General features: G+C 39.8%; 1 protein-coding gene across 1 annotated transcript in view; it reads left to right on the forward strand.

The window, feature by feature from the left end:
- The first annotated feature begins 4,126 nt into the window (after window positions 1-4,126).
- The window catches only part of LOC108095078, a 120,111-nt gene continuing 105,868 nt past the window's right edge, over window positions 4,127-18,369 (forward strand). Inside the window, 2 exon segments of the mRNA XM_017196002.2 lie at window positions 4,127-4,441; window positions 8,250-9,178. The gene's annotated coding sequence lies outside the window, so the exon portion shown is untranslated.

Genomic DNA, 18,369 nt, shown 5'->3' on the forward strand with positions numbered 1-18,369 from the left:
GTGGCTCATTAAAATGCTTTTGAGTCGCCAAAGTCAAGTTGCTAATGGTGCGCCCTCAAACGCATGAAAAGCTGGTAAAAGTTGGTAATGCGTTGCCCCGTCAAAAGCTTGTAACGAATTTTCCTCGTCGCAAGTCCAAGTAAAGGAGTGACCAAAGTCAGCGAATCGCACGACTGAACGCCAACCAAATTACGCTGCTCATAAAAAGCACAACGGAAAGTGGAGTGTGTGTCTTTGTTAGCTCCAGCATTTAGCGGCTATTAAAAATGTTGAATGTTGCCAGCTACAGATAATGAGCACACTCAAAACCCGATAGCGTTAAGTGAAAATGTGGCTTAAAATTCACCACAACAACAATTGCTTTAATAATTACGCATGAAATAGAGAAAGTTAATTTCAATTTAAAAACCGACATTTTATTGTAAAAAGATTTATAGTATTACATTCAAGGGTGTATTTTTTTTTGAAATAAAGCAATAACCAAGGCAAAATCCTCTTTATTGCATTTCAACTTGCTTCCCTATTTTTTAATAAAATTCCGTTGCCTTTCTCACTCGACCAGATAAAAGCTTTGGTTCCGCAAAGGATCTGTAACAAGATAGTTTGCAATGCCTCCCTGCGGAACAATTCGTCTTGTCCTTGTTCGTGTTCGTGTCCTTCGGCTAATGCGTAAATGCCTAATGAAACGCATCCCTGCCGAAAAGCGCAAAGAAGTTTTCCCCGTTTTGCATGCGACCACCCACATTTGCCGCCTATTTCCCAGGGAAAAGCCCTACAAGCCAGACGACAAGCTGAACTAAGGCGAGGACAATAACGACAGCGGCAAGGACAACGGAGCGGCAAGGATGCAGCGATGCAAGGATGCAAGGATGCAAGGATGCTGCCGCCCAGTGACAATAATTTAATTTAATGTGTTTGCATGCAGCGACAACAAGAACAACCTTAACCACCGAGGAGGATGCCGCTCTGCGTTCTGGGGCCCCAAGATAACTCACAATTTGTGGCCGCTGCAACTCGCGACTTGCAACGCACATCTTGCAACGGGGCAACGACAACCAAAGGCGGAATTTATGGGTCCTTCCGTTTGCGATTCCCCCTCCACCTTCCGAGGGCGTAATATTCATGCTGAAATTATTAGTGTAAACATTTTGCATTTAATTAATAATGCGCCCGTTGACAGCCGTGGCCACAAAAGTATGCAACGAAGTGGGGCCAACTTTGTTGCCAGTAATGCGATAATAATGAGGCATCGACTGCAAAAATAGAATTAAATTAATTTATAGGTCGGCAAGCTAATTGTACGAAGTCAAGCGATAAATGTCATTATTAAGACATTAATATTGGACAACTTTTATTCATGGAATAACTATTATTTAATTAGTGAAAAACGAATTTAATTACGTTACATTTATTAAATGAAGTCAAAAAGCTTATCAGCATAGGATACCTAAATAGAATTTTCAAGAAGCATTAAATGCTATTATATATTTCCAGAAAAAGCCTACCCCAATGAAAACTCAATTGCTAGCGGCCTAAATACCGAAAATCCCTTTCCCCTTCTTAACTCCCGATTGGGATCTTATCTCGCCTTTCTTCGCTTATGGTAGGGCATAAATTGTCTGGACAATTTCTAGACATCACAGTATAAAGCCTAATAAATATGCGACAACAACAGACGAACAAATAGAGATCAAAATAAGCTTCTGGCAAGAAAGAGAAGGAAAAGCCAAGTTAAATACGAAGATTGTTGTAAATTGAAACGAGGAAAGGGCAGTGGAACTGGGGACTAAAATGCGAAGTAATGAGCATAAAAATGCTAACAGAACCACAAAGAAAAATAAGGTGAGGGGGTTGTGAGTAGGTGCCAAGACGACCGTAAATCTTTTTGTGGCGCTTTCAAGGTAAAATAACAATTTAAGTTTATTACTCGGATAAAAGACAACAGTAAGAAAAACTCCCCCAAGAAGAAGAAAACGAAAAACTGGGGTAAAGGAGACACAACACTGACCATTGGGGGGCTGCTGGGAAAACCCCCGCACAAATCTATGATATATGACTGGGAGATATGTGCGTCAGTTGCCAGGACAGCTGTGGGGATTTGCTCGTCCTTACTTTCAGCTTTTATTTCATTTGGCCCACACACAAAAAGTTTCCTCAACCTAAAAGTAGAGGGCGAAAAATAAAGCAATGACAACAAGGCGGTGCGGCAAAATGTTGAGGAAGTCTCCGTGTCGCTTCCTTATGTAGATTGTCTCAGTTGTTGCTCGCTCTTATTTCATGTTTTTTTTTTTTCTCCGAATCTCAAAGACGGCCCCATGCCGAATTAACGGCAGAACTACCATGGAAAGTTGCTTGAAACAAACATGGGAGTGGAAAAATAAGTATCTTTCCATTTAGAAACTCCCAAAAGCGAGTTTGCATATGTAGAAATCCTTGATGGCAAGCGAGGTTCCATACGACTGCCTGGATAATTATTCTGACAAGCTTGTCGCCTTTAGTCTTCTTTTTATTGCCATACGCTTTTTGATTAATTTTCGATTTAATCAGAAATGAGTCTTTTAATAAAGCTAAAATGTAAAAATAACTTTAGAAAGTTCATAATAATAACGAGATTAACCATACAAATGTAATAATATTCTTATTAAGCTAATTCTGAAAAAAATGTCAATAATGATTGAATTGAACTTGAGTTATTAAAAATGACTCCCACACATTTTTATTTTAAACTTGTGTTTTAAATTGTATATTAATTGGGTTCAGAAAAACAAAACATTGTCTAAAAATATCCGGGTATCCAGACCGAAAATATCCCACCGTGTAATCTAAAGACACCTGTGCGTTGGCCGCCACCTTTTTGGCCAGCTCCAAATCGAGTGGAGTGGAGCAGGATGGAGGGCTGTGGAGTGGTGTCGGCCATACATGTGCGCCACTTAATGGCCAAAAGCAGTCGAAGGAAGTGGAGCAGCAGACGACTCGACTGCCGGCTGCTGGATCGTCCTGCCACTTTGACAGAGTGCTCCATGGACACGGAGCGTCCCAGTTTCTCCCCTTTTCCGCCCCGCTGACAAATCACAATTCGATTGTCTCTACGTGTCACTTACAGGACACGGGGGCTGCATTTAGGCAGCGTCCTTCCATTATACAATCAAGGTGCCACCTCTCAATTTTTCCTGCCATTTCCCCCTCCAACCAGCTTTCCTCCGGCAAACAAAGCAGTTAATGGCTTGCAAGTTGAAACAACGCTTTTGTGTGGGTGTTTTGGTGTGTGTGGGCGATTTTGGCCCTGCTCCACTGATTTTTCGGGGCCTTATATCAGTTTTAATGTCCTGGTTTTTGGCCACTGGCCGCTGCCATGGTTGCCATCCGTGTGGTTTAATTAGCGCTGTCTGCCAGTCAACCATGTGGACAAATTTGTACATTGGCCACCGTTGAGCGTTTAGGCCTGCTTTTCATTTGCCAGCCAACCGGTGTTCGTGGTTCGTGTTTCGAGTTCAATGATTGCCTTTCAAGGCAAATTGCTCTGCATTCAGCATTTGTCAAGTTAGCTGCCATTAAATTAATTTAAGGCTTAGCAGAACGGCATTTCCTAGAAAAATATTTAAATAACTTACTTTTAAATAAAAATGTACATACAATATTATTGAATATTTATATCTATTTATAGAACGAGAACAATTAACAAAATCGCTTTAGCAGAAATAAAAAAAATTTCTCGTATATGAAGAAATACTTTATGAAGAAAATAAAACTTTTAACACTGTAGTTTTAATTTTAAACCAAAACAGAAAACTAGTAAACAAAGTCTAGTGGAAAGCTCGAGAAAGCTCTCTCCCAATGGTGTCCTTTTCAGCCTGCTGAATGTGGACTCCAAGCTCGCTGATTTTTTCTTCCTTCCACAGAATCTCTTAAATCAAAAGCTCTCCCCGAAAAGCTCTCGCAGGGATGCTGTAATAGGCAGAGGTTCGCTGCCAACATCCTCGGAGCTCTGCTGCCACTCCGGGCAGCTTCGTTCGCTCCCCGATTTTTTCGTTACGGCCTCGTCGGTTTTGGCCTGATGTTGTAGTAGGTCCGGCCACCGTCGAAAGGCTGGCTAGTTAACCACGGCGTTTCAGTCAAGCTCCAGCATCCGTTCACTGAGGCGGCCCGATGCTGCCACGCTCTCCAAAAATCCCAGAGACGAGCAACGCGTTCGGTCGCGTGTCTGTGTGTGTCAGTGGGTGAACAGTGCGTATGAGCGATTTTCGGTGGCACTAAAAGGAGGCCCAAACCGAACCGGTGGACCTTAAAGTTGTTGGGTAAACAACGAAAAGTCGGTTACGCGTGGCGAGTAACGGGTTGCGGATTGAATAAACAAGGCCAAGAGCAAATGAAAAGTGTGCAAACTGTTGGAAAAGCCCTAAAAAACTGCCAGAAATTTCCGAGAAAAACCAAAGTTGAAAATGTAAGCTCAGCCTTATTGTGCTCCCCAGAAATATGTTACATATTGTACAAATTTACTCCATAACAAAAAAAAAAAAACACACACACATTTAATCTGACAAAAAGATGCACCTGATAATAACAAAATAACTCCCCCAATTAAAAAAAATACGAAACTAAAGCAAACATTCCAATAATCCAAATAAACAAAATTGTAGTTTCTACCGAAATACATACTTTTTATCTCAAAGACAAAAAAGTCAAGTTAAAATAAAACTAGAACCAAGTAATTGTTGAAGCAACAAACTCAACAACAAAATTCATGCATACAAATTTTTGTCGAAGAACTTTCTGTATTTCGGTGCAGGATTTTATTGATAAATTTTGAGGAAACTCCCTCCGGTACTGAATTGTGTTCGATTCTCAAGTATCCAGATAGTTGGCATAGTTTTTGCTCTAAATGCCGAGCGAAGGCCATAAAAACATATTGGCAACATTTCAAACTCTCCAAAGTTCTTTTACCTTTGGCCCAGTGCAAGACCCAAAACAACAGCACACAAACAGGCAAACAAACAGACTGGCAAACAAAAACCATTTCGCCCAATAAATCATTGAGGAAAAGCAGCAATAGCAGCAGGAAAACTTGTGAAGAAGATGAAACTTTTTTGCTCTATATATTTTTGTAAACGAAAAAGTGAGCAGCAAAAGTTGAGGAAGTCATAGGAATTAGTTTTGGAATATGACCGGACAGCCTGACGTATAAGTAATGCTTTTTCAGCTGCGCGATAGATTTTTATGTGAAACTATTTGCTGGAGAATTTGCATCAACTTCTGTTGGCTGTAATTGATGTGCATTCAGTATTTCAGAGTTCCCAGGGAAGAAAACTTAAATTTTGTGCCCAATCCTCGGGGATAAATCAAGTCGCAGGTTCGTTTACCTAATCGCAACACATTCGCAAAGCCATCTGGCCCGAAATCACAAAGTGGCCAGCAGACAGCAGACGCCCTGCAGGATATTTGAACTGAACTGAGCTCTGAAAATTTTCCGGCATCGTCTCTCATCAACTTAAATTGTGGGAAATTAATCAAGTTGAAAAGGTTTCTTCTGGTCTGCCTGCGAAGACGCCACAAAAGATTGCGCCTCGGGATTTTGGGCGGTTCGGTTGCCCTTTGTTTTCTGTTATTGTTATGGCCTCCAAAGTCTGGCTCTGACTCACAAGACAAGTCAACATGCGAAGGGCGAACCTTTTTTGTTGCTGCCAAAAAACCTTTGCTTTGCATTCAAGCGGAAATTAAAGCAACTGCACCGAAAGAAAATCTGTGAAATTGCTATGTGTTTCGGAAGTGATTTATTGATAAATTGTTTTTTTCGTTCTTGCAAGGAATTCAAGATATTCGGCACGAGTTTAAAGGTATCAAAGTGATTTTTGCAATTTGTAAGCGACATTGTTAATGTAAATTTATTACAAAAAAAAAATTCAATTTAAAAAACTAAACTAATTTAAATAATCGATTACAAATTGGTGAATAAAAAATAAGTGATTTCAATTTGAAACAATAATTCTAAATCGTTTTGATTTATTGCTAAAAGTTGTGGTTTTTCCTTTTATGTTCACTATGATTTATTGGATTTTAAAATGAAAATTATAAACGAAAACGGCTAAACGGAACCGATTGAATCATCAAAGTGAACCATAAATTGATATATGTTTTTTTATTGTGTGCTCTACAAGGCAGTGAAAGGAAAAGACCGTTGGGCGATTTTCCCCCACACTTTCTCAAATTGAAATTGTTTTCCTCGAAGCCTCGGGCCATCAGCCCATATAAAAACACACACACGAGCAAGGACACGTGTAACACTTTCTGCAAAGGAAAAAAGGACCTTAAAGCGTGCCTTAAACGCCAGCCAGAGTTTCATTTTTTTTCGCCTTTCTGGGTCAACGCCTGGTTGACATTTTAGCCAGGGCTCAGAGTTCATGGAAACCCTTTTTAATTAATACAGTCTGTGCAGCAGTGGCAATAGCAGCAGCACCACCAACCTCTCTCCAGTGGAAACCTCATTAAAATGCGTTCGAAAATGAGACCGCAGACTCTGAACATTTTGTGTTTGTGCAGCTCTTCTGCTGCGGCTTTAAAAGCGCGAAATCATAAAACGCCAGTTGATGAACTTTTATTATCAGTATTTTTTATGAGCCCCCTAATCGGTCCTCAGGTATTTAACATAATTAAATTAATTGGAGCGCTCGGAAATATGTCACTGGTTCTGAAAGGCTAATGAAATATGAAGACTCATTAGCTGAGTCAGTGCAAAAAGCGGATTCAAGTATTGGCTGATTACGTTTAAGCAGCTTGTGTGTGCAATTTATATGGATAAAATGCAGCTCTTCAAGTGAGCAACACTCGTGAATAAACCAAACATAAGCTCTTTAAAAGATAGACATTAGTACTTTGGCAAAAGCCGTCTGACTGGGATATTATTATTTGATTGAGACTTAACTGAAACTAATTGCCAGCATTTTGACTTCGATTGTAAACTATTATTCATGAATTTGCTACATGGCAATAAAGCCCACAAATTGATTTATTTGTGCACAGTATTAATTTGTTTGACTCGAAAATTTCCAAGCAAATATTGAATTTAAGCACAACGTTTTCTGTTTAATCTCCATTACACATTACGTTTTCCCAGGCCGTAAAGGAAAACAAGTGCATATAATATTTTTGCGACGCCCAATTTCCAAATAAACCATTTACGTTTTGCGTTGGCAAAAAACCATCAAAAATAAATGAAGCATAAATGCCAAGAGCACAAAAAAAAATAAAAAATTGTCGAGACTGAGGTATGTGAAGTGGGCGAAGTGATTTAAATTTTCTGTAATTTTCTTTATGGTTCCTTTTTTTTATTTTGTAAATCTCCAAGCGACAAACATTGCGAGGTGAAGGGAATTTTGGGGGAAGAGTAAATAGGTTTTGCGAGGAATTAGAAACACGAAGCGCCATTTGGCGGCAAAAATAACCGGAAGGAATTATAGCGGGCCTCGCCTGCCGTCTCCCTCGCACCGCCTGCATGCCGTCCCTTTCTAACGCTGGCATCCGCGAAGAGGAAATTAAATGTTTTACTGTCTGCGGTGAGAGATGAGAACACAATTATAATTTCATGCAGGCGACAGCAGGAAGAAAATACTTGGAATAAAATCAGCGAAAATGGAAAACATTTTCCCATTTTTTGCTGTTGTGTGGGTGTGGATGTTGCATTTTGGTTTTATGAGAATGTTTCCATATACACCCGGCAATGTCCTGTTAAGAGGATCAGTGGAAAAGGCGGAAGAGCATGAGGGAAATGGTTGCGGAGTGTGAGAAACTGAAAGGCGGAAGCGTGGAAATTAAGTAATACGCGAGGCGCAAAGAGCTTGGAATTAAATTAAAAGGGAAATGGAATGGCCATCAAGTGGAAAGGGATCTGGACTATAAAAAATAAAAGCTCTTAGCTTGTATTGCCGAATCGTTTGAGTTTTAAACGTTCGCTTTTTTTATGAAATTAAACTCAATTATAAAAAATATATTTTTTTTTCTACACTTTTTGCAAGCAAAATTTTGAGGTTCCAGAAAAATTAGAAATGACCTACCATTCACTTTAAAGACTCAGAAAAAGAACCAAACTTTGTAATTTAACCTACAGAACTTTTTGGACGTTTTCATTGTGTCAATAAAACAGCGACAAAACTTTTTTTATATACGAAAGCTCACACACCAAATATATTTTACTAATTCAATTTTTCTTTCTCTTTTCTCCATCCATTTATTCGCTCCTTTTTGCCACACCACAACAGAAGCATCAACATCAACCGGAAATCAACTAAATTGTCGTCACTCCAATCAAGTGGAAATTTGATTAAAAAAGGAGAGAAGGGAAGGCAAAAAAGAAAAAACCGAAGGGAGACCAGAGGAAAATTTGATAAATTTCGAAAGAAGGCAATAGACGAATGCGGAAGGAGAATAGAGTGCGGGTCTATCAAAAGGTAGCAGCAAAGGAAATCAACACGCACGCACATGAACGAGTTTTTTGCACGGGCACAGCAAAACATTAAAAACCAGCGGAGTGGAAAACTTACACAGAGCTCGAAAAAATATACAGAACCCCACGTGAACAAAGGGAACGAAAAAAATACATACATACACTAAAAATAAAAACACAAATACAACAGAGTAACCAAGTGAAAGAACAATTTTTAGTGAAAAAAATTAAGAGATTTCACTGGGGGAAGACCTAAGCCAGAAAAAAGAAAGGCGAGCAACAAGGACGAACCAGCTGACGGCCAGGACACATAAACGTCTTTCCTCTCCTTTGGCGTAGAGCACGAAATTAAGTGCAGATTATCAGAAGATTATATTTTAATAGCATTTCAAGCTGTTTCCTTTGGCCAACAAAGGCGATACGCCAGGACCTCCAGGACTCGCAACGAATACTGACCCCCCGTGTGTGAGTGTGTGTGTGCTACAAGTGCGGCTTATTGCATGATTACCGCCAAGGATTTTTTTCGGGCCTCCGTCTCAGGACTCTGTTCCCTGGAATAGCTAAGCAAACATATAAGCGTGCCAGAAATTGAAATTAAAGAAGGAATTAAGTGTCGCGAGTGTGTGTGTGCTGGCTTAATAAATATTATGTGCTAGTGTCTGTGAGTGTTTGTACACTAAAACCCAAATATCGAGTATACGCCGTGTGCTGCAACCAAGGGGAAGCTTACGAGGATAGCAACAGGTATGTTCAAGATACAATCTTATCTATTCGCTGAAAAGCTCTTGTACTTAGTGGTTTTATTTTCTTATTTATTTATTTTCTCCAGACATTTGAAGAGCGAAAAAATAAAGGAATGTGTACAAGAAATTAAATTAAAAGAATAGAAAAGTGGCAAGCCTCTGCTGCTCTTAAATACCATTTAAGATTTGAGCAATTTTCCAGAAGAGAGCAACATTTTCATCAGACTTTCGCACAATCCTCCGCAATATCTGCAAGTCATTCAGCAAAGCCCTTTTTGCCAACCGCCAAAATCCTAAGCCACAACAACTTCGTGGCCTGCACTCGACTGTTAATTAATGCCAACCGACTTTCCGCTGCAGCATATTTAAAAACGCATTAGCTCTTTTGGCCGCTTGTGCGGACCGAGGCTGTCATAATTCTAACCGAGCATTAGGGAGCATAAAGAACGCAAATATCTTTTACACATACCAACACATTCGGGGCACAATTCTTGTAATTACTTTAAATGCAAACGAACGCGCTGCGTTGTTCTCTTCTGTTCGTGAATGGAATGGAGCATTTCCCTTCTTTTCCTTTCAATTTTTTTTTTTTTGTCGTGGTATCCCGGGCCGGCATGTGTTGCTAATTTCATTTTGCGGACAGAGGAACAAAGTCACAGTGGGTGGAATTTGGTTGGTGGGTGTGCGGCCACTGCCATTAAGTCGGAGGAGTCGCAGAACGAAACTTTCATTCACGTGCAGGGATAAGGGAGATTCTGGTATTGCCACATCCACCTGACAAAGCAGGACACTGGCAGAAATGTTGGGACTAGGATGGAGATATAAAATGTGTATTTACTAAATACGAAATAACTATTGTTTTGTATGGTCTTAAATTATTTATTATAAAACTAGTTTTTGTGATTGCATAATTCGTAGTATTAAAAGAACTCCTTTAAACGGTAACCACTTTTGAGCACCTGAGCTTCAGAACAGCCTTACCAGCTCAATTCTTTCCCCGAGTGTAACGATGATGAGACCTACTGCCTCCTGCTGCTGGAATGGTCCATTGTTGTTTGTTGTTTTAATGTTATTTGCCTGGCTGCCAACGTCGTCTTTGGAATCTGTCACCGTTTTACGTGACAATACAGCTGCAACTTTGTGTCCTCCGCTCGGTGGACCTTGGTGTGCGACTGCGGTGGACCGCTGCGGTGATGAGGTGGCTTATGAGGTGGGTGGCCTTCGGGTCGCCTGGTGGCCGGGTTGCCAGGTCGCCAGGTATCCAGCTGCTCACTAGAGCTCCTTGGCGCTCCGCTGACCCTAAGCCAGCTTGCTGTTGTCGCATTGCGTGGCTGCTTACCTTACTTTACCTGTGGTTCGCCTCGCCTCGTCTCGCCTCACCTGACAAAACTTTAACACAAAAATTTCATTTAAAAGTTTCGCTCTCGCTGCCTTTTGGCTCCATTTGGACCTACGCCAGATGCTTAAAACTTTCTGTCCCGGGAAACGACAAGGGCCCTTCTTTTATGGCAACTTTAGCAAATGGACATTGAGGTCGTTGTAGGACTTTGGGTATTTTCTTCGTCATAAATATCGCCGGCAATTCCTTCCAGTCCTCGGACACTCTATTAGCATTGGCAAGCCAAGGCAGCGAGTTCCTGCCGAGGACGTTTTTAATGCGCCTCCTTTGAAGTTGTGAAAATTGTTGTGAGTCCTCGGCGCTGAAAGGAAAATCAGGGAACTTGCTTTCGAGATCAAAGTTGGCGATTTGGCTAAACTATTTTGTATTTGCGGGTACTTGACTGCATTGTGATAATTAAAGTTCGTTTTAAATTTTCAATTGCGCGATGCGCGCTCTGCTATGCGAGGAATTTTTGCAGTTTTTCTAGTTGGATTCGGTTAAATTGGTTTTTCGGTTTACGCCAAATAAAACAGATCCCAGTAAATTGTTTAACCTTGTTTTTTCACGCGCATCTCAGCTGCACTTAATACGAATATTTATTTAACATCTGTTGTTTCAACTTGTTTGTTATTGTATCTGCCGTCGCGTGACTAATTAAACTGTTTAATGGCATAAATTAAAGCCACATTGGCCTTGTTCAACTCTGGCTGTTTATTTGACATGAAAAGCTGAGCAAATATATCAAGCATTTGTTTAGCATTTAATGTGGAGAAGGCGCTTGATTGAGTTAAATTTAAAATTAAATAATTAATAATGTTTCTGAAATCATCGCAAGGAAGGAAGCCATTGATAAAAACATTCAAGCGTAAAATTGTTTTGTCAACCTATGCTTTATTCAAAGTAAATATTAATTTTCCAATAAATTCTTTTATTTGTATTGACACACATTTATGGATGTCACACAAAAAATTATTATCTGAGTGTCTGATGAGTGTATAGTGATATCCTTTTAATCTGTAAAACCATAAGAGAGTATCTATCTTTGTTCAATATTTATCGACTGGGAATTGACAGAGCCCCGGGTGCATTTTCGTAAAACGACACGCTGTGAAAAACTCGAACTGGAATCACTCCTTCCAACCGAAGGGGATCCTTAAAGCACTGCCACTGCTTCATGACGCAGTAAACACTTATTAGACGCTACGGGACGAGGATGGGGACGAGGACCAGGACACAGGACACAAGATACGGAACACAGGACTCAGAACTCCGGACAGAGACCCCAGGCAATGGAGCGTGCTGCTAAGGAGTATTCAACTAATAAAAATGTCAAAACGCATGAAGCTGATGACAAGTAACGCAAAATGACAGCACAGTCGGCTGACAGAATGGCAGGACTAACATCTTTCCACTGAGAAGAAAACAACGAAATTATTTTGTGTTAATTCCAGAAACAGAATAGAAAACTTATCAATAATAAATGATAAAAAATACAAAACAATTTTATGTTTAAAGATCTTGTAAATATTATTCTTGGTTTTTACAAAATTATACAACACACATTTGAAGTTATTTTTTTCACCCTGTAGAGCCCTCGTTTTAGGTAGGGAACAACTTGAATTCATGGCTTGTCGCATGCGGGCTTCAATGTCCCAGTGCGGGCAGCAATTTGCCACACCTGCTGGGTGTGTGTGTGTGTGTGTGTGTGTGTGTCTGTGTGGCAGCTCTCCCCGCTCGGCTTTCCACCCGCAATCCTAGGCTTCCCCCAGCTAAACTTTCACAATTAAAACTTGGCACTTTTGCTCGCTCGCTGCGCACGCACGATTCGCATTCTCGCATCGCAACGCACCGCTTCAATTTTGGTGCGCTCCCCGCTGTTTGTTTATTGGATTAAGTAGATTTATCATATCAGATGGCAAGCGCTGTCTAAATTTATCCGCAGCCAAACTGCCTTCACCATTACTGAAACACATATCAGGCGCAGAAGACTTCTCGTTTTTAATTACGCCGTTTTTTCCACCGAGATCACGTACAAAAAAAAAAAAAAATGCGTTTACTGGCAAAAGTTTTCTTTCCTACGTGTCCTGCCAACAGGCATTTTCAATAAATTTTCCTATGCTCGTGGAATTAATAAAAACACAGAAAACTTTTGCACTTGGCCTAGCTGCAGAAGGTCAAAGCTTGAGATGAATTTAAAACTTGAGTTCAGAAAAGAAGTGCAAACACTTAAGGGGTTATATACCTTTTTCACCAGAGAAATACATGGTTTTTATTTATTTTTTTTTTAGCATGTTACCATTGTTTTATTTAAATTCAATAAAAATTTTATCAAAGTACGTGTCCTTAACTTAATTCGTATAAAATTTCGAGTGAAAATTTTGAGTATTGTGGAAGTTATAGTCCTTCCCGCAGAAGTCCTTTTTTCATTAGAGGCTTGCGGTGAGCATGAAAACAAGAAAACGGCTCAACTTAAAAAAAAATGAAAAAAACTATGTTAGTATATAGTGTTACCTAGTTCGTGAACGAAGGATTTTACGAAAAAAATTTTTTACAGTTACAGTGATTATTTTTTCAAAAAAACCGATTTTTCGAGGTCTAATAATTTAGTTTTTCGCCCCAAAAAAATAGAAAAATTTGTCGAAAAAAATTCCTTCGTTCACGAACTAGCTATTGTATCTACAAACAATCCCCCAAAATTTCAAATCGATCGATGTAGTGGTTACCGAGATATCGTGCTCACCGCAATGACCTTTTCTCAAAAATGCGACTCCGAGATAATCGCGTTTAAAGTTTTAGGTGGACATTAGGTAGCCATGTTCACCGTGCGCTATGAACGGCTGTATCTTAGGTTCTAGTGCCCCGATCTCTAAAAAAATTTTGCAGAAAAATTGTTGAAAGTATGTACATCAAAAAAAAAATCATAAAATTTTTTTCGATTTTTTGAGTCTGAAAAAGGTATATAACCCCTTAAATACCGAAAAAGTTAAATGTTCTTAAAGGCTTGTTAACCCGTTTTAAATGCTTTTCAGTTCAAAGTGACCTATTTTACAGACTTACAGCAACATCTAAATGTTCGTCCAGGTTTTAATTCAATTTAAGCACAAACTCCGCTACAGAATCTATTCATTTTTGTCTCCTGGCAGAGGAGATCAAAACTTCACCCGACAACTATATTTCATGCGCTTTCATGTGGCGCGGTCGCACGACATCAAACACACCGAACACGCGGCATATGCGCCATATTAAGTATACGCCCACGTGACACACGCCCTGGGTGCTGGCCCCAATTTCTCAGCGGAGCTCGAGGCTCGTCTGTTATTTAAACACAACAATTAAAACGATTTTGCGAGCGCGCACACACACACACACACACACAGAGTCACTCGCTCCGGCTTTGTTGGCCCGGTTTATTTAGACGCAGGCATGTAGACATAACATTCAGACCAGGAACAGAAACAAGCAGCACAAAACTCTGGCTGAAGCAGAGCAAATTGAATGAACACGCGTCCCGAAAACCGTTTAATAAACACAAAAGCAACAGCAGCAGAAACAGAAGCAGAAACTGAAGTTTTGGCCCAAAAGCGAATCTTGACTGTGGCTGTGGCCCCTCGTATTTTTTTTTTTTTTTTTTGGTCCCGGCTTAATGAAATGTAATGATGACTGGGCGGCCCCCGGGCTGAAGGGGGCGTGGCAGGGACATCTAGAGAGACATAGAATGTGGAAGGAGAAAGTGAGAAAATGGCAGGCCTAGACAGCAGTTTTGATGTAAACTGGAAGTGTAACAAATAACAATGGCAAACTGCGTGGAAACAACAATGGAAATGGGGCTGAAGATTGCGTTTATAGAAGGGAGGGTCTATATGTTCACAAATGTACATATTTGTTTGGTTTTAAATGTAACTTGAGTATAGTATGTAAGTATGTACATATGTAGATTGTTATCTTTTGTTCGACAGCGGAACAAGTTCAACAAATCACTTCGAAAAGTTCCTCGGAAAGATGGGGGTCTTAACCTTTAATTACAATTTACATGTAACATAGTTGGATAAACGATACAAGAAAACGAGGGATTTATGGTATACTTAATTGTATGACACATATTTAAATCAATTGCACTTTGTGAATTTAGTTGTGGAATAGTTACATGGGACAGTTTTAATTTTAGGTGCACAAAAATCCACCATATTCTATAGGAGGGGTTACCTTAAGGGTACGCCCACTTTAAGGGCTCTTCGGTTAAGCAATTTAATGCGCGCACAATTAAGTCAACAACAGCAGCCAGGACTCCACTTTTGGGGTCCTTTCTGTTTCCGTTCTCTCGCTCTAGCACTAATTTGCATATGAAACATCCAGCCCGCAACAGGAGCAGGACTACCAGCAAATTGGAGCGACATTTTTTATAACCAAAGGGAACCTCCCAGCGGCGCAGTACAGTTAATGTCAACTGCACACGTTTTTCCCCCTGTATGAGTGTGTGTGTGTGGATGTGGGTGTGGGTGTGGGTGTGTGGATTTCCCTCTTGTCTGCAGTCAATTGCCAACAAAAGTTTTGTTCCCCAACAACGGACGTGCATTTAATTAATCTCTCTCCTGGCTTTATTTTTCTCCCTCACTTTTTTTCCCCCAAACTCCTTCATGCTGTAAATACAGGGAACAAATCATTTTAAATGCCATATCAGCGTAAAAATCGTAATTAACGTTAAGTGCTGATTTGTTGGCAACACGAGGGAGTTGCCTTTACTTCTGTTTTATGCCGAGCCACTGCGGTCGATTGGTTTAATCAGGGCTCTTCGATTGGAGGTCGTATTTACGCAGATATATTTAACAGTTTACAAGTGAATTTTTGCTGAGTTATTACATGCACGAGAAAACATTAAAATCGATAATGAGTGTACAGCAGAATGATACAGCCATGAACTGCAGAAAATGTTTAAGTACACGTTATAAATAGATAATATTTTCATTAAGCCTCTTAAAAAAAAGAAATACATATGAAAAAAAATTGAATTCAATAGTTTAATCACTCAGGAATGAACAAATTAAATACTCACCTTTTTTATAAGCGCTATTGATAAATATTCTTTGACATAAATATGTTTAATTAAAGTAAAATGATAAATATTTCTCTGTGCTGTTTGGTTAAATGGATCTGAAAAGCCAACGGGTTTCATGGCCACGATTTGTTGAACAAGTCAGCATTTGTTACGACTTATCAGGGAGTTGTCCCCCGAACTCCGTCGGCACCTTGTGCAAACTGTTAACGATCTTTAAACGTCAACTGACACACATTCCCCAACTGCGCTGTGTTTGGGGGAAAGAGTGCGAAAGAGTCGCCAGAGCGAGATGGGGCTTGGTTCAGTGTGCCATGCGTAATGCCAAAATGTTCTACATATATTTAAGTTAAATGCCAGCCATATACAATCCTCTGAGCAGCTCCTCTTGGAAATTACGTGACACATTTCTAAGAAAGCAAAACTAATGTCACTGAGCTCCAGCAGAGATATATGGTGGAAATACGGGGGCACTGAGGGGTAGTTTAGGGGCTCTGGCTTGACAAGTTGGCATCATGGAAAAAAGCTAGCCCAAACACTTTAGATGTCATTGTACCGCATTTAGATTGAGTTGCTCTCCAAAAGCAGCAGCAGCACCAGCAGCCAAAACATAACAGCAACTTGAGGGGTGTGAGGAGTGCTGTTGGGGTTACTTTGGAGTGGGGCCCACATTTTCCAGCCCCCCTTCCACCTAACCACCCAACTATGCCGCCCAACTCCCACCCGAGTGGTTAGTGTCACTTAAGCCCGAGACTTTGGCACTCGCACATGCAGATGGATGCCAGGGGAGATGGATAGCGAAAATGTTTCCATACGCTCCTTCGGGGTACCCTTAATGTGGCTGGAAATTGGTGTTTTATGGGGATGCTAGGATCAGATTATGAGAGATTTATCAGGTTTTTATGGCCTTTGTTACGGAATTAAAACCTAAAGAAAGGTCACTTAATTTTACACACATTACAGGTTTTTTTCAGGAGTTCGCCTTTTGAATTTGTATAGAAGAATATTATTTATTATACCTTTTGTTTTAAAAGTTTTGCAGAGTATTTAACCAACACCAACTTTAGTATTTGCACTGGTTTTAATTAGAGCCCTTGTCAAAAATAATTGTTTTTTAATGGTTTTTCCTGCCAGTGAAAAGTTTCTACCGAAAACCACCTGTCCTTTTTTGGTTTTGGCTTGCTAACTGCGCACTTGTAAATAATTGTCTATGTAAAGTTATACAACATCATTGCTGCTTCTTCAGCTTTTTCTTCTATGGCCGACACGCCCACTTGTGCTTCCTCTTTCTGCTGGAGATTCTGGAGCCCAAGCTCTCTGCATGAGTTGTGCATAATTTGAGTGGATTTCGAGGGGTCCTCCGACATTCATACATGTGGCAGCGCATTAAACATAAATTTGCAACTGCAGTGCGATAAAATATTTATAAGTCAAACGTAAATGTTTAATGCGCAAACACACATCGGCCGATGTGGCTATATCGCCCGATGTTTGCCCCGCAAATAAGCAAATATTTGTGACCGGCTTTTGGCGTCGGCTAAGCCTCAGCCATCAAACACTCCACGCCTGTCAACAATATTATCAATTAAATTTATGAGCCCAATGGTCCCGAATCGCCTCTGCCTGCGAAATGAGACTATCTAACATGCCCGGCAACTTTGTTTGTTTGCCACCCAACCGAAAATATTGTAAATTAAATCGCTTTAATGTCCACAACATGTTAAACATGCTAAAACAAAGAAACGGGGTTGAAGAACCCACAGCAAAATCAATTATAGACGTAAACTCCATAAAGCTTATTAATACTAATTCAAGGATTGTTATTTTCATTTTTATTTATTTTTATTAGATTATAATCCTTTTCAATCGCATGGATTTACAAATTCACATCAAATGATCATAAATATACTAATTTTTTTAGTTTTCCCTGTTTCGACTTCATAAAACTTTCAACATAACAACCTTTCAACAACCCTGCAAAAAGTAAATTAGAACTTTTAAATGGATTTACCTTTTTCTAATCCGATTAAATTTAAATATTGAATAGATTTAAATTGAGAGGGAACTTCTGAATTTTACGCAACTTAACTGCACCAAGAAAAAAAAAGATGTAAGATTTTTTTCAGTTCTTCTTGATTCAGGTACTTAATGACTGATTTATTTACTAGCTTTTATGCAGTACGCTTACATTTTCCTGAGCATCTGCATAGCACCTGTCTGTGCATTCGAAACAAATCATTTTCCTATTGATCTAACAATAAAGCCCAAATTGTGCACATCCGGAGGGAATGTGCAATGTGTTTCGCCCATCGATTCCCTTATATTCTCCCACTTCAATGATGCTGCTCGGTGCACATATATATCCCATTACTGATTAACGTTCAAAGTGTTATCAATTTGTAATTATGAAGGCACAGTTGGGTTTTCTGTTCTGTACAGTGTTAGAAAATTTGCCCTTTCCTACATATCTCTTTTTGGATATTAAGCTCTCTCTCTCTCTTTACATCCTGGCTTATTTCCCCCTGCTGTTTTCGGGCAAAAGTGTTGGGCTGGCATGAAAAAGCGTTTGCGGTTGGGAGCGGCTGTTGCGGTTGTTTTCCGACACCCCCGCTGCTCGTTCAAAATACAACAGCAGCAACAGGAAGCTATACCCTAGAATATGCAGTCGAGAATTGCCGGAAAATCATATAAGAACAGATAATTGTTAAATAACCAATTTTTTATTATACAATTTCAGGAATTTAATCGTTTATGGTTATAC

The sequence above is a fragment of the Drosophila ficusphila genome, unplaced genomic scaffold (genome assembly GCF_018152265.1).
Source record: "Drosophila ficusphila isolate 14025-0441.05 unplaced genomic scaffold, ASM1815226v1 contig_127, whole genome shotgun sequence".
Lineage (NCBI taxonomy): Eukaryota > Metazoa > Arthropoda > Insecta > Diptera > Drosophilidae > Drosophila > Drosophila ficusphila.